The sequence below is a fragment of the Xyrauchen texanus genome, chromosome 37 (genome assembly GCF_025860055.1).
Source record: "Xyrauchen texanus isolate HMW12.3.18 chromosome 37, RBS_HiC_50CHRs, whole genome shotgun sequence".
In the NCBI taxonomy this organism is placed as follows: domain Eukaryota; kingdom Metazoa; phylum Chordata; class Actinopteri; order Cypriniformes; family Catostomidae; genus Xyrauchen; species Xyrauchen texanus.
In genome coordinates, this window is record NC_068312.1 from 37,517,975 (window position 1) to 37,532,634 (window position 14,660).

Genomic DNA, 14,660 nt, shown 5'->3' on the forward strand with positions numbered 1-14,660 from the left:
TACAGTAACCTCTACCCCTAAACCTAACCTTAAACTTACCTTAGAAAAAATAACCTTATTTATGTTTGAGTAATACAGTGATGCAATCACAATCGATGAAGAGCCACGGGAACGATTGCCATCAACAGATCACACCTCCAATCAAAATCTTCTCTGCACTCCTCGACATTCACCTTGACCAAAGGTGGGTGGGTGGTGGCAGCGTAGTGGGGTAAAGCACATACCTGGTAATCAGAAGGTTGCTGGTTCGATCCCCACAGCCACCACCATTGTGTCCTTGAGCAAGGCACTTAACTCCAGGTTGCTCTGGGGGGCTTGTCCCTGTTATAAGGGCTCAGTAAGTCGCTTTGGATAAAAGCGTCTTCCAAATGCATAAATGTAAATGTTTAATTTGTCATATATTTCTGTGGTCCCACCAGACTATTGGAGGTGCAAATAGCTCTGCTGTGTGGCAGATAGTATTTATACTGTCTCTGCCCGCATATCAGAAGTGTGATGACCTTCCCGCTTGCTGTACGCCTGTCCTCGCTACCCACGAATCACCAGTGGAGCATTCCTTGTAGCTGCAGCCAGTGCTGGGATCGCCAGTTTTCGCTAGCACATGTTTAAGTTGAGGTTTATTGTTGTAAATAAATCCTTTGAACTGTTCTTCTGTTATTGGGTCTCGGTCTCACTCTTGCTCTGACAAAAGCGTTGCACTTGTGATGTGAAGGAGAAGAAACATTATGTGGTTGAGTATTTCTTCCTACGTTTGCTTTTACTGACACTGTAGGTTAGGTTTGGGTTTAGGTTTAAGGTTTGGGGTAGGGAGGTCAGTTTTGTTGATTTAAACCTTGATATAGCATTAAACTTTAAAAGCCTTGTCCATTTGAGAAAACATTTAACTCGCTTTTAGCACCACATCCAAACACTCTTCATCCCTCCTCCTTTATTCTTTTCAGTTGTGTGTGTATGTTTATGTGTGTGTGTGTGTCTGTGTTTGTGTGTGTGTGTGGTGTGTGTGTGTGTGTGTGTGTGTGTGTGTGTGTGTGTGTGTGTGTGTGTGTGTGTGTGGTGTGTGTGGTGCTGTGGTGTGTGTGGTTGTTGGTGGCGTGTATTTATCACTTTGTGGGGACCAAATGTCCCCATAAGGATAGTAAAACCCGAAATGTTTGACCTTGTGGGGACATTTTGTCGGTCCCCATGAGGAAAACAGCTTATAAATCATACTAAATTATGTTTTTTGAAAATGTAAAAATGCAGAAAGTTTTCTGTGAGGGTTAGGTTTTGGGGTAGGGTTAGGTTTAGGGGATAGAATATAAAGTTTGTACAGTATAAAAACCATTATGTCTATGGAAAGTCCCCATAAAACATGGAAACACAACATGTGTGTGTGTGTGTGTGTGTGTGTGTGTGTGGTTTTGTGTGTGTGTGTGTGGGGGGGTGCATGGGGTGCATGTATGCGGAGATATACAAGAATGGCGGCATCCAGTTCCTCCGGCGATTGACTCAGCTTTTTCAAGAAATTTGGACACAGGGCCAAACTCCTCAGGATTTCAAAGACGCAACCATCGTCCATCTTTACAAAAAGAAAGTCACCGTCAAATCTGCGACAATCACAGAGGAATTTCACTCCTGAACATTGCTGGCAAAATCCTGGCCACATCTGGAATCAGGCCTTCTGCCAGAAACACAATGCGGCTTCCGCAAAGAACGGAGCACCGTGGACATGATCTTCGCAGTTCGTCAACTCCAAGAAAAATGTCAGGAGCAAAATGTCAGTCTCTTCACAGCATTCATCGACCTCACAAAAGCCTTCGACACTGTAAACAGAGATGGCCTATGGAAAATCAGGCGGAAATACGGCTGTCCGGACAAATACATTCAAATTGTCCGCGGACTAAACGACGGTATGCTCGCCCGCGTTATCGACAATGGTGTCGCTTCGGAACCCTTTCCTGTCACCACCGGAGTTAAACAACGATGTGTTCTTGCCCCAACGCTCTTCAGTCTCGTTTTCTCCGCGATGTTGTGGGATGCCTACAAAGACGAGGACCCCGGCATCAATCTCTGTTACCACACAGATGGGAAACTGTTCAACCTGCAAAGGCTTCCGGTTTGCCCCCACTGCAACCGGACATTCAGAGCACGCATCGGGCTGGTCGGACACTTGCGCGTTCACCAACGACGCAATGTTGCTGATCAATGAACATATCTTCCCTTCCCCTTCCCTACTCTACGATGGAGATGAAAACGAAGGACGAACTTCTAGTGTGTGTGTGTGTGTGTGTGTGTGTGTGTGTGTGTGTGTGTCAGTCAGGCATGCAGTGCAGTAGGCAGGAGTCCCTGGTGCGGAGATTCCTCGCCGTCTGCCTTAATTGAGACATACTGTCAAAGTGACATACACATTTGCATGGTGAGTGTGTTGTGGTTTTTTGTGTGGATGGAGGGGGCAGAAAAGAACTCTTCTGTTAATCAGCTCTCCATCTCAGTGAATGACAAAACGCTCGTCTCCTAACAGTGACTGCCGCAACACCAGGGGACATGGTGAGAAAGGGGAATCGGTGCTTTGAGATTCCTCTCTTCTCTTTCCCTCAGCAAACTGCAGGATGAACTGAAGTCTTTGAGAGTGGCATTGAGACTCTTGTATGTGCTGTTCATCACCTGTATAGTATGTTAACATTTCCTGGTTTCATTTTTACAGCAGGCTTCGTTCCCTCACCTGTACACACCTGGGCTCAGCCATGTCGGCTATGTCGGTGAACATAGTCAGAAAGCTTTCAACAAGTTTCACAATTAACTTTTTGAATTCTTTTTCAATTTGAAGCTTTCTACTCAACATAAATGCAGCATTAGGTGACTTTAAGTAAAGGAACACTTCATCCGAAATGAGAAATCTCTCATCATTTACTTTTTGATCCAAACCCATATGACTTTCCTTATGTTTTGAGCAAGGCTCAAGTGTCTTTTCACAGCAAGTTCACAGCAATCCATTTTGTTAATCAGACCAAAATTTATCATAAGGGTGCGGCAGGGCGGAGGGCGGGGCCGGGTCGTGATTCTACACACTCGGTCCCTTATCAGGCTAATCGAGCCTCCACAGTCGGCCTTTATCCCTCTCGGTGGCTTGATTAGCCTGATAAGGGACCGGGTGTGTATAATCACGACCCGGCCCCGCCCTCCGCCCTGCCACAAAGGGCTTTTCTAAGGGCGCATCAATGCACATTTGTGTTACACTGACTCTTCGTGGAGTGGTGGTGTAGTGGTCTAAGCATATAACTGGTAATCAGAAGGATGCTGGTTCAAGCCCCACAGCCACCACCATTGTGTCCTTGAGCAAGGCACTTAACTCCAGGTTGCTCCGGGGGGATTGTCCCTGTAATAAATGCACTGTAAGTCGCTTTGGATAAAAGCGTCTGCCAAATGCATAAATATAAATGTCTTCGCTTTGGTTGTCTCGCGTTATAAACACAGTGTTTTTATCGAGCGAAAGTGTGAAAAACAAGTCTTGAGATCGCTGCATTCGGATTTGCTCTCCATCAAGCTGTGTTTGAACGCAAGAACGTGTTCTCATCTTGTGCTGTCTGCTGTCAGTAATATGTTGGTGTGGCATTGCCAATACAGCTGGAGTTTCGCTTACTGCCCCCTGCAGAAAACAGAAGGTACTTCAAGCGTGAATTGCTCCGATGAATATTCCTTTTGACAGTCCGGGAACATGATTAGTTGCGTTCATATTTTTTAACACTTGTGTTTCTCATAACAGAAAATATCAGGCCAAGTTTGTATATGCAGAAACATGAATGAGATTTTATGGTGAATGATGATGTGATGACATAATTTACATTTTTGTGTGAACTGTTCCTTTGACTAAACAACACATTGGTCTAGTGTAGAAGCAGTGTTCATTATCACACAGTTTTTAACTTCAGTCATAATTATTGTCTTCTGACGAAAATGTCCTTTAAATTTAGTTCATGTTGCATCCTGTCATATTCATACATTTTAGGCAGTTTTACTACTGACTAAAATGGCATGTAATTTTAGCTGAGAAAAATAACATTTTAGCTGACGACATTGTGCAAAATGGCAAAAACCAGAGGCGGTTCTGGAGTCATATTTTGGCTTTGTCCAGACCTCTGTGGATACGTTTGGGGCCATCCTTTGAGGAAATATCAAAATATAATACACTTTATAATACAAGTTTCAATGTTGCATCTGTGGGATGTCATTTATAGATTCAATCTTTAAATATTACTGACACCGGTCCCGCAAAACTTTTGTCTCAAACTTGTCCGTTTTGGCTTTGACAGTATTATATCATTAATTGGTTGAGTGCTTAATGTTTGTTTAGATGATAACATGCTGTAAATAGGCTAAAATAGGTCATTCAGAGGAAAGAAATAGGTGCAAGATTTGCCAAAGTTTGCAAAGTGTATTGCAGCATATCTACAGTAAATAAGTGAGTTTTGCAAATTTGCAAATTCCACGAGCACATCTGTATTTCTCTTGGTTTTCAGGGTTATATATCTCAACATTTGGTGGGATGGACCAACTCAAAACGGATTCCAATTTCTTGCCAAGACAGGAATGTTGACCAGACGCAGCGGTGCAAATGCGTATCGCGAGAGCTCATCTTGCATGCGCCCACATACAGTACTGTACGCATGAGTGCTGGAAAGCAGCTGCCATTAAGACTGAATTGAGGTTAATTTGGTGTTATTTGGTGTTATCGATTCTATGGAAAGACAGGTATCATTCATTTATATATATTCAAATATATTGTTAAAATATATTAAAATATAACATGTTTTAGTTTCAACTTGAGCACTGGTACTTCTGACATCACTACAAGGTGTATTCAGAACATACAGGGCTTTATGGAAATAAACTTTTTAGACAGTTTCCAAATCAAAATCTCCAAAACGGTCGGTCAAGATTACGATCAGAGAGCATATATCAAATCTGACAACAAAGGTATCATAATTGGTGTTTCTTTAGCTCATATCATGCTGAAAAATGCAATTTTTCAGGATGGTTCAGCTAATGCGCATGCACGTTTTCGAGTTGACTGACTGTTTCTACATCCGCCATATTGGCCGCTCCAATTTCTCCCATTCATTTTATTACAAGTGCTCCATCTCCTTAAGACGGGTTGAACGGTTCTTGTTTTGGGTCAGCTTAACCACGCGTCTCGGGTTTGTAATTAATGACAAATGGCACGTCCAAACAGAATTAGGGGCTGTTCACACTGAACACGTTTTTCAATGATTTTTCTTTGTAAACACACGTTGGATGGACGTCCTTGACGTTTTGGCACATCTTGTGGTTTTTTTAAGCATTTCACACAGGACCGGCGAATTTTTTAGACACCTTGTCAAATGATAAAGAATTTATAAGCTACCTTTTTGAAGTAACTCTGTTGTGAATTCCTCATATTAAGATTATTGCGTTACATGTATCGCGTATTTACATTACGCATTCGCATAACTTAGTTCAAGTTCACCTGTTCATTGGCTTCATTGTCTGTGCAGATGTAAGTTATAATATGACATTTATGTTGTGGATATAGTTTATTAAGGTCACATATATATGATGTGTTTGACTTTCCAGTGAGTTAATGACCTCAATTAATCGGTCTGTGTGAGGTAATTAACACGTTAGTTAGATTTTCAGCTCTTTCAGATCCGCAAAATAGTTTGACTGGATTTTCTAAATCAATTCTTTCTAGATTTTGTTTTATCTTAAAAAAATAAAAAATGTCTTATTTTTGTCAACAGCATGTTTTGATTTAAACCTTTAGATGCGATGCATCTTTTTGGTCTCTGCTTTGTTATTGTTGCCAAACCAAAAAATGCTTCGTCAACAAACATATTCGTCTGTGATTAAAGTTGACAAGATTAGCTGTGTAGAATTTAGCCCTTGTCAGAAAAACATGGAAACCCTTTCTGCACCACCACAGGTCATAGCACGTTTGATCACACACTGACAAAAGTAAGAAATCCTAATTGCACCGATGCAAAGATTCAAAGCAAGGAGGAACCCTGCCGTTCAAACGCATTAGGGTTAGCACGCATTAAACAAAAATGGAAACATGATGTAGCTGTTCTCATTGGCGGAGAGCTAGAAGAGACGGGTCCCTTCGGGTGCATTCTCTACTCTGCCATAAGCAAACTGAATATGCATTAATGAATTCCATTGAAATGCAAAGTCTAGCAGCAATTTGTTCCATAAAGCTCTTAGGGAAATATGGATTAGATGGGGGTGCTGATACATTAGGTGTTTTAAATAGCTTTGAGATGTTGCCTTTTTTCTAATTATTGGTCTCTTGACTGAGAAAACCTGCTGTGGTTTCAATATGCATGAACCCCTTTTTATGTTCGGCGCGCACGCTGTCTTTGTCTGGCACTGTTGGTGGCACAAGGAGGTCAGTAGATGGGCTGGAACATTGAACGCATGGCACTCACATGTTTAAGGAGTCATAACAAAGCCTGAAATGAAACTGTGCTGCTGTGGGCAGGTCGCAGATATTTGAGTTCAGTTTTTCTGCATAAAGAAGTTTTAATTAGTCTAAGGACAGAAAGAGTCCTTCAACAACTTTGGAGAATGGCACAGACACCTGTTTCACATAAATATGTGCTTTAAACTATACCAAAATTATTCTTAAACGCAGTCTGTATTTCGTAGAGTCAGTGTTGAGCCTCAATTGCCTTTTAAGACTATTAACTAACCAGGATTGACGCAATTAACTGTTGAGCGATTTATCAATTCCTGAATCAGTTCCGCCCAGCGGGAAACCTCATTGGTCAAAAATCCCATTTTAGACGTCAAATGTTCTATTTGGCTGTGATTTTGATGCTTTGTGCAGCATTTTCACTTTAAGAGTGGACCAAAAAAAAACAATTGGAAACTTGTTTCATTGTGGCGCATTACTGGAGAACACAAAAGACTTTATTCGCACTTCAGAGCATCACATTGCTCCGTTTCGCTCTCATTAAATGTGTGCTACACAACGTGGGGCCGACGGGACCCGACAAACAGTTGGGCAAAGTGCCTTTCAAGGCAAGTCAGTCCACTCGGCAGTCATTTTTGGAACGCTGCCAGGAAGATATTTTCTAAGGATTCAAGCGGCATGAAAGTACAGCTCATATCTACTTAAATGGGGAAAGACAGACATTTCCGAAATGGTTGGTCAAGATTAATAGCAGAGAACATATTTCAAATCAACAGTAAAATCTGACAACAATGGTATCATAAATTGTGCCCTTTTGGCTCAGATCATGCTAAGAAACGCTATTTGCTAATGTGCATGCCTGAATCTCGAGTTGCCTGACAGTCGATGTCTGTATCTAAAAGGTGATTGGCTCATTTACCTGTAAAAGGCCATAATTGGTGTTCCAAATTTTGACTTGTTTTCAGAGAAATCTATATATTTTGTAACGTTTATGCTTATTGCTAGTGGGGTAAGAAAACAAATCTTCATTCAAAGGGAAAACAAGTAAACAATTTTACCCCACTGGCACAGGGCCGACCCAGGCTCTGTTGGCCCAGGCTCCCAGATGGGATTCAGTAGAAGTCTCTCGGGAGCGCGCATAAACGTAACATCCTTAGGATTTTCCCGGCAAAACCGACCCACTCCCTTCGCATGAAAATCAGTCAACAGGCTTTAATAGGCAACATAGGAAGTCTGGGAAGGGCTAATTTTTTAAGTTGCATTACAAGCCGTTCACACATTGGCAAAAAAGGACCTTTAAGTTAAACAAGCAAAAAAATGGCCCACAGTGTCCGTGCCAGTTAAGAGGTTCTAAATAAGCTTTTTCAAAGTAGTAAAGAAACATCAATGGCTGACGTGAACACTTGTTAACTTGTGATTCTTACCTTTAATTTACCTTACCTATTCTTTGTGCTGCTTCCTGCCTTGTGCACCATATAAATTAGGTTTTTTTTCACTCATTTTGTCCACATATAAGGATCCGATTATAATATAATCGCATAGCGCTAGTGCTCAATATATGGGTAGGGGGGCGCACACTCGTCACGAGAGGGCGCACTTCCACCTCTCTGTCATTTTGCGCCCTAGGCAACCACCTGCGTCGCCTATGCCACGGGCCGGCCCGGCATTGGCATATAGTTTTTCTTGTTTTAAGCGGCTGTGGCTCAGGTGGTAGCGCGAGATGGACACTAATCGCAGGGTTGGCGGTTCCATTCCTGGCCCACATGACTCCAGTGGTGGAGCTAGGTGGTGGCCGTGGCCACCATGGACCGAAGCCCACTCGCATCATTTCTTTGGTAATTTTTTTGGTACAATTTAGTTCTTTAGAGGTGGTCTAAATGTCACCAAGGTCGCCAAACCTCCCCGTCATGGTGTCATTGTATCACAAAATTGTAAAGAGAGTGAGCGATATGGTGCTCGTGTAGACGTCTAGTGCTCATGTGTAAATAACATTAAGCAGTCCCATTCCATGCGCAAAGATACTGTATCTACTGTGGTCTAAATAGTATAGCAAAATCTCAACTTGTTGACAAGTCTACCGTTGCATGTTATTTACTGTCATACCGTTCAGCCGTTAGAGGCCCCTAGTGTAGAGGACTGAGCCACACTAGAGAAGGGCCAAATCAGTGACACCGCTGGCTGCTGTTAGACCCTGAAGCACAGACTTAATTAAACAGTCTCTCTATCTCTCTCTCTCTCTCTCACATGCAAGCTCGCACTGTTCCAGGGGGTCTTTAATGAAGTGGTCTCCTCCATCGATCCTGCTGAACACTGGCTCTCCTTCCTCTGCTGGGCTGGCTGGCAGCCATTTGGCTTTGCTCTGTCAGCTCCACGCAGCTAATTAGCTCTGTTGTTCTTTTGCCTCCCTGAGATTTCCTCCCTGTTTCAAGTTGAGAGGAAAATGCAAAGAGGGCTGAATCAGTAAATGCATATCTGGACGAGGCACTCAACTGTCACCAGTCCTGAGAATGACTCCATGACTAAAATGCATAGTCTATATTGATCTCTTTGTGAATTCTTTGCACAGTCAAGTTGCAAGCATCATCCTTCAGAAGTATCTATTCTGAGGTTAGAGAGATACTTCATATAAAAGAACAGCTGCCATGTCTTTATTGGATGTGTGTATGCCAGAGAAACCACTGGAGCAGATTAAGTTATTTAAGACCAATAAACTCTCCAGTTTATTGGTATTTAGTATTTAATGAGTATTTAACCCATTTTGCTTCCACAATGTGATGTATTTATGAGTAGAACAGGATATTCAACAGGGTCACATTAAAGGATTGTTTAGGGTCCAACACAAGGTAAGATCTATTGACAACATTTGTGGTATACAAACAATTATTTAAAAATCAAGGCAACAGTGAGGCACTTGAAGTGAATGGGGCCAATTTTTGAAGGGTTTGTTGGCAGAAATATGAAGCTTATAACTTTACAAAAACTCTTCTTCTTTAACTAATTCTTCTGTTAAAACTAGTGCATTATTTGAACTGTAAAGTTATTTAAAAACCAATTTTTTTGCAGGATTGCAGGGTCGTCATGACAACAAAGTTGTAAAATTGGATTTAACTTTACACAGAATTTTTTTTATTAAAATGCGATTTTATCACCCTAAAATCATGTTAACAGACATTGCTTAAATCTTGTGGCTATACTTTTGAAACAGTGAGTATTTAAAGTTTATCGGATTGGCCCCGTTCACAACCATTGTAAGTGCCTCACTGTAACCCAGATTTCTGCTTTTTTCCTTTGTTTTTAAAGAAATGCAGATATGAGACAAATTTCATTTTTGTGGTAATTAACATTATACCACAAATGCATCTACCCTGACTAATATATTTAAGGCAAGGCAAGGTTTATTTATATAGCACATTTATTATGCACATTTTACATACACAATGGTAATTCAAAGTGCTTTACATAGGAGAGATTAAAATAAGAATTAAAAAAAAATAAGAATAATTGAAATAAATTCAAAATTGCTTTGAAGGAATTAATCTAATACCACCTAAAAAGAAAATATAAAAATACAAAAAAAGATTTCCTCTCCAATGTTTATTTAAAAATAACTAAATTTAGACTTTGTTATTTAAAAAAAAAAAAAAAAAAGGTAGACTTTTACTCTTTAAAAAAAAAATGTAAACAACAACGGTGACAGGAGATGTTTAAGGTTAGCTTAAATCAAGTGAAATTGTGGCGAATCTGCTTCCTTGGTGTCGTATTCACACCCCCTGAGCCAATTTAGCATCCAGGAATTCAGCATAAAGTACTAATAAGATATACAATTATATGCTGGACTGACCCGTAACCATTAGTCTGAAACTGTGTCCTATGTATGTATTCAAATAACACGCTCAATATCTCCATATGTGGGCGAAATGAGACGCGAGAGCATCTGCAATCCTGTGAGCGGCTGAAAGGCGGGAAAGAGGCTAGCGCGTCATGAGGTAAAGCCGTTACTTTGGCGTTCAGATTCATTCTAGCTAGCTGGTTTTTACCTGTTAATGTCACACAGTATAATGAGGAGAAAAAAGAAGTAAGGAAAGAATCACCGGCTAAAATATAAAATTAGGTTGTTCATTTGCGATTCAAGTAGGCTAAAAGACGAATCTCATCGCAACAGCTGCAAGTTTGGATCAAACACTAAACCAAAAAAAAAAAAAAATAATAAAAAAAATATATATATATATATATATATATATTTGTTTACAAAGTGTCATTGATTATTCTAATTTCTATTAATTCCATATAGTGTTTGTGTAAGACCTTAAAAATCAGTGTGAAGCATCTACATATTTCCATTCATTTTCCATTGAAGTCCCTGACGATATGTACGGTATTTTTACAGAACACTCTAATGGACCATGATATTTAAAAATAATAATAAAAAAAAAAACAAGGTATTATCATGGTGCCTTTTTATTACTGTTATTGGGTAATTTACAAATAAGGTTGTTCAAGGTCATAAAAACAAGAAATCTGTTCAATATCAGTTTAATTTGAAAACACACGTGCTAAGCATCATTTTTGTGCCCATATTGTTTTCATACATTTTTGAAAAACAATATAAAACAAATGTGATTTTTTTTTTTTTTTGAACCATGACCTGAAAAAAATATATAAATATAATTATTTTGTTATTTTGTTATTAATCATGCATTCTTGAGGGTCCAAAAGGCTCCTCTCAATTTTTTTTTTTTTTGTTTGTTTGTTTGTTTTTTCACATGAAAACAAAACATCAACCTTACTAAAATAAATCATAAGATAGATGCACGCTACTTAGGCTTACGATGCTTTTTGGAAATAAGGCCATGTTGGACAACTTGACTGATTTAGTGGTTCAAATATTAATATTTTAAAGATACATTTTCACTGATTTTTTATATATATATATATATATATATATATATATATATATATATATATATATATATATATATATATATATATATAATAATAATAATAAGAGGAGATTAAGAAATAATAATAAAAAATAAAAAAAAATATTATTCTGGACAACTCATGCTAGCATTTTCTTTTTTATATATATATATATATATATTTTTTAACGGGACTTACAGTTTTTTTTAATTACTATTAATTGTGTGTGTGTATATATATATATATATATATATATAATCAAAATTACTTTGAACTCAATAATTGTAAATTGTTCAATAATAGTTGAGGTGTATTCGGGTAATTTTTGTGTGTGAATTGCATTTTAATTTATTTTTGAATAACTTAATAGATCTATAAAATAAAACTTTAAAGCTTTCTTTCCATTGGTGAAACTTTTAAGCATTAGACATACTGTACAGGACAGAGCACATTGAGACAGATGTGTTTACTCTGCCCTCTGCTGGAGAAACAGACATTGTTTATCATATATATTATGCAGTTTTTATTGGGCTGCCCGCATAGTACTGCAAGTAATAAAATAAATAAACAGATCTATAGGGTAGCTATGGGAAAGCTTTTGCCCTCCACATCCATTACGCTGGCCTCTCTGTCTTAAAATATACACCGTACTTCTGGGGGGATTCCAAGCTCCCAGTGGTATTTTTCTTACCTGCCGTGTCTGTCATTGCAGTGACATACCTCAGTTTACCTCAAACACGTTTCCAAATGAATGGGCAATGCCTATATGTTTATAAAATCACTCAGTCATCCTCATATTTGCCTCAGTATCACTGCAGTTCTGTTTTACTGCACCTGTCAGAGCTGACAGTCCCAGAGAAACACACCTCTAATCATGGCAGGGTGTCTGAAAGCAAACGCTCTGAGAATGACAACCTGTTCCAACAATGCACATCCGACACTTCGCTCTTCCTCTCTTTCCCCCTAGATCCCTCCTTTTAGCTCCTTAGAATTGTTTTGCACGCTTGTCTCCCGTTTCCCTCTCTTAGTGTCAATTAAAAGAGTGAACTATCTGCATTTGTCAACATGTCATCTCCGGGCCCAGCCTGACGCGTGGCTGATTTGTCAGTGCTTTACTGACACGAAGTGGGATACGGTGATCTCCCTCATTAGATACAGACTGAGAGCCATCACAGGCCCAAATCTATGAACCTGTCTACCATGTCACATCCTTGCCTCCTCTTTCTGTCTGTCTCTCTCTCTCTCTCTCTCTCTCTGGGAAAGCAAAGGTGCCAAGGAATCCACAAAGAGAGAAAACTCATTTTACAGAGGCACCCGTTCACTTGGATGGACTGAAAAATTTGGTGCATATATCTCATATGGGTGAATCTCATGAAACCTGTCAAGATCAAATTTGGGCCATGTTTCTTTAGAACAAACTTGAGTTGTGTAATGGCAATAAAGCCTTTTAGGAGCATAATGATTTTGTGATATTTTCATGACAATTAAGCATGTTTTCCCCAAAAATATGAATTGCTGTATTGCAATGAATCATTGTATCGTCTATGATACATAACAAAATTCTGTGTTGCAACAAAACTATTCATTTGAATTCATTTTAATATATAAATCCAAATTTGTAGGCCTATTCTTTTTATTCTCAAATGACTTATTGATGGCGGAGGATGCTGGGGAGTGCTCCATTTTAGTGTTGCTTGATTTAACTGCAGCGTTTGATACAGTTGATCATTCAGTTTTAATTGATAAATTGAAGAGATGGGTGGGAATATCTGGAATGCCTGTAGATTGGTTTGGTTGGAACTTGACAATTAGGAATTTTGTAGTGTCTTTTGGAGATGAGATGTCCTCATCTTCAACAATTAATTGTGGTGTTCTGCAAGGATCCCTTTTAGGGCCATCATTGTTTTCACTATATATGTTACCACTTGGTTGTGTGGTTAGAAAATACAACATTAATTTTCATTGCTATGCAGACGATCAGTCACTGTATTTATTGTTGAATCACAATGATCTGATCATGTCTTGAGTTTTAGGGACAAAGAGAAGCTTATTCATGCTTTTATTTTGTCTTGCCTAGATTACTGAAATGCCGTTTACAACTTTAAATCAACGCACTTTAGCACGGCTACAGTCAGTGCAATACAACCAAGTCTAATAATATTGCTCCAGTTTTAGCTTCTTTGCATTTGGTTACCAGTTGATTATATTAAGCAGAACTTTTAATATCTTATGAAACAGTTGGAACTCTTAGATCTTCTTGTAGTGACTTGTTGGCTGTTCCAAAATCCAGATGCAAAGCTAAAGGTGAAAAAATAAAAATAAAAAGTAACAGTCAGTATCTGGTGTGACCAGTGCAGTACTGCAGTGCATCTCCTCCTCATGGACTGCGCCAGATTTGCCAGTGTCCTGAAAAAGGGACATTTCTTTTTTTCTGAGTTTATGATAAATGGGAAATACTTGGTGTGTTATGCACTTAGAGCCTATCGTCACTGTTCCATTAATATGGCATAATTTTTTTAATTACATATGTAACATCAAAACCAGGTTTATTGTCATTTCGAGTTTGGTATGTAATTCTTTCCTGACGACATCTATCTAATTTAATGACATGTTGTCAAATTAGTTGGAGAAGAGAAAGAACATATACACTCACCTAAAGGATTATTAGGAACACCATACCAATACTGTGTTTGACCCCCTTTCGCTTTCAGAACTGCCTTAATTCTACGTGGCATTGATTCAACAAGGTGCTGAAAGCATTCTTTAGAAATGTTGGCCCATATTGATAGGATAGCATCTTGCAGTTGATGGAGATTTGTGGGATGCACATCCAGGGCACGAAGCTCCCGTTCCACCACATCCCAAAGATGCTCTATTAGGTTGAGATCTGGTGACTGTGGGGGCCATTTTAGTACAGTGAACTCATTGTCATGTTCAAGAAACCAATTTGAAATGATTCGAGCTTTGTGACATGGTGCATTATCCTGCTGGAAGTAGCCATCAGAGGATGGGTACCGGTGGGGTCTTCTGCTGTTGTAGCCCATCCGCCTCAAGGTTGTGCGTGTTGTGGCTTCACAAATGCTTTGCTGCATACCTCGGTTGTAACGAGTGGTTATTTCAGTCAAAGTTGCTCTTCTATCAGCTTGAATCAGTCGGCCCATTCTCCTCTGACCTCTAGCATCAACAAGGCATTTTCAGCCCACAGGACTGCCGCATACTGGATGTTTTTCCCTTTTCACACCATTCTTTGTAAACCCTAGAAATGGTTGCGTGTGAAAATCCCAGTAACTGAGCAGATTGTGAAATACTC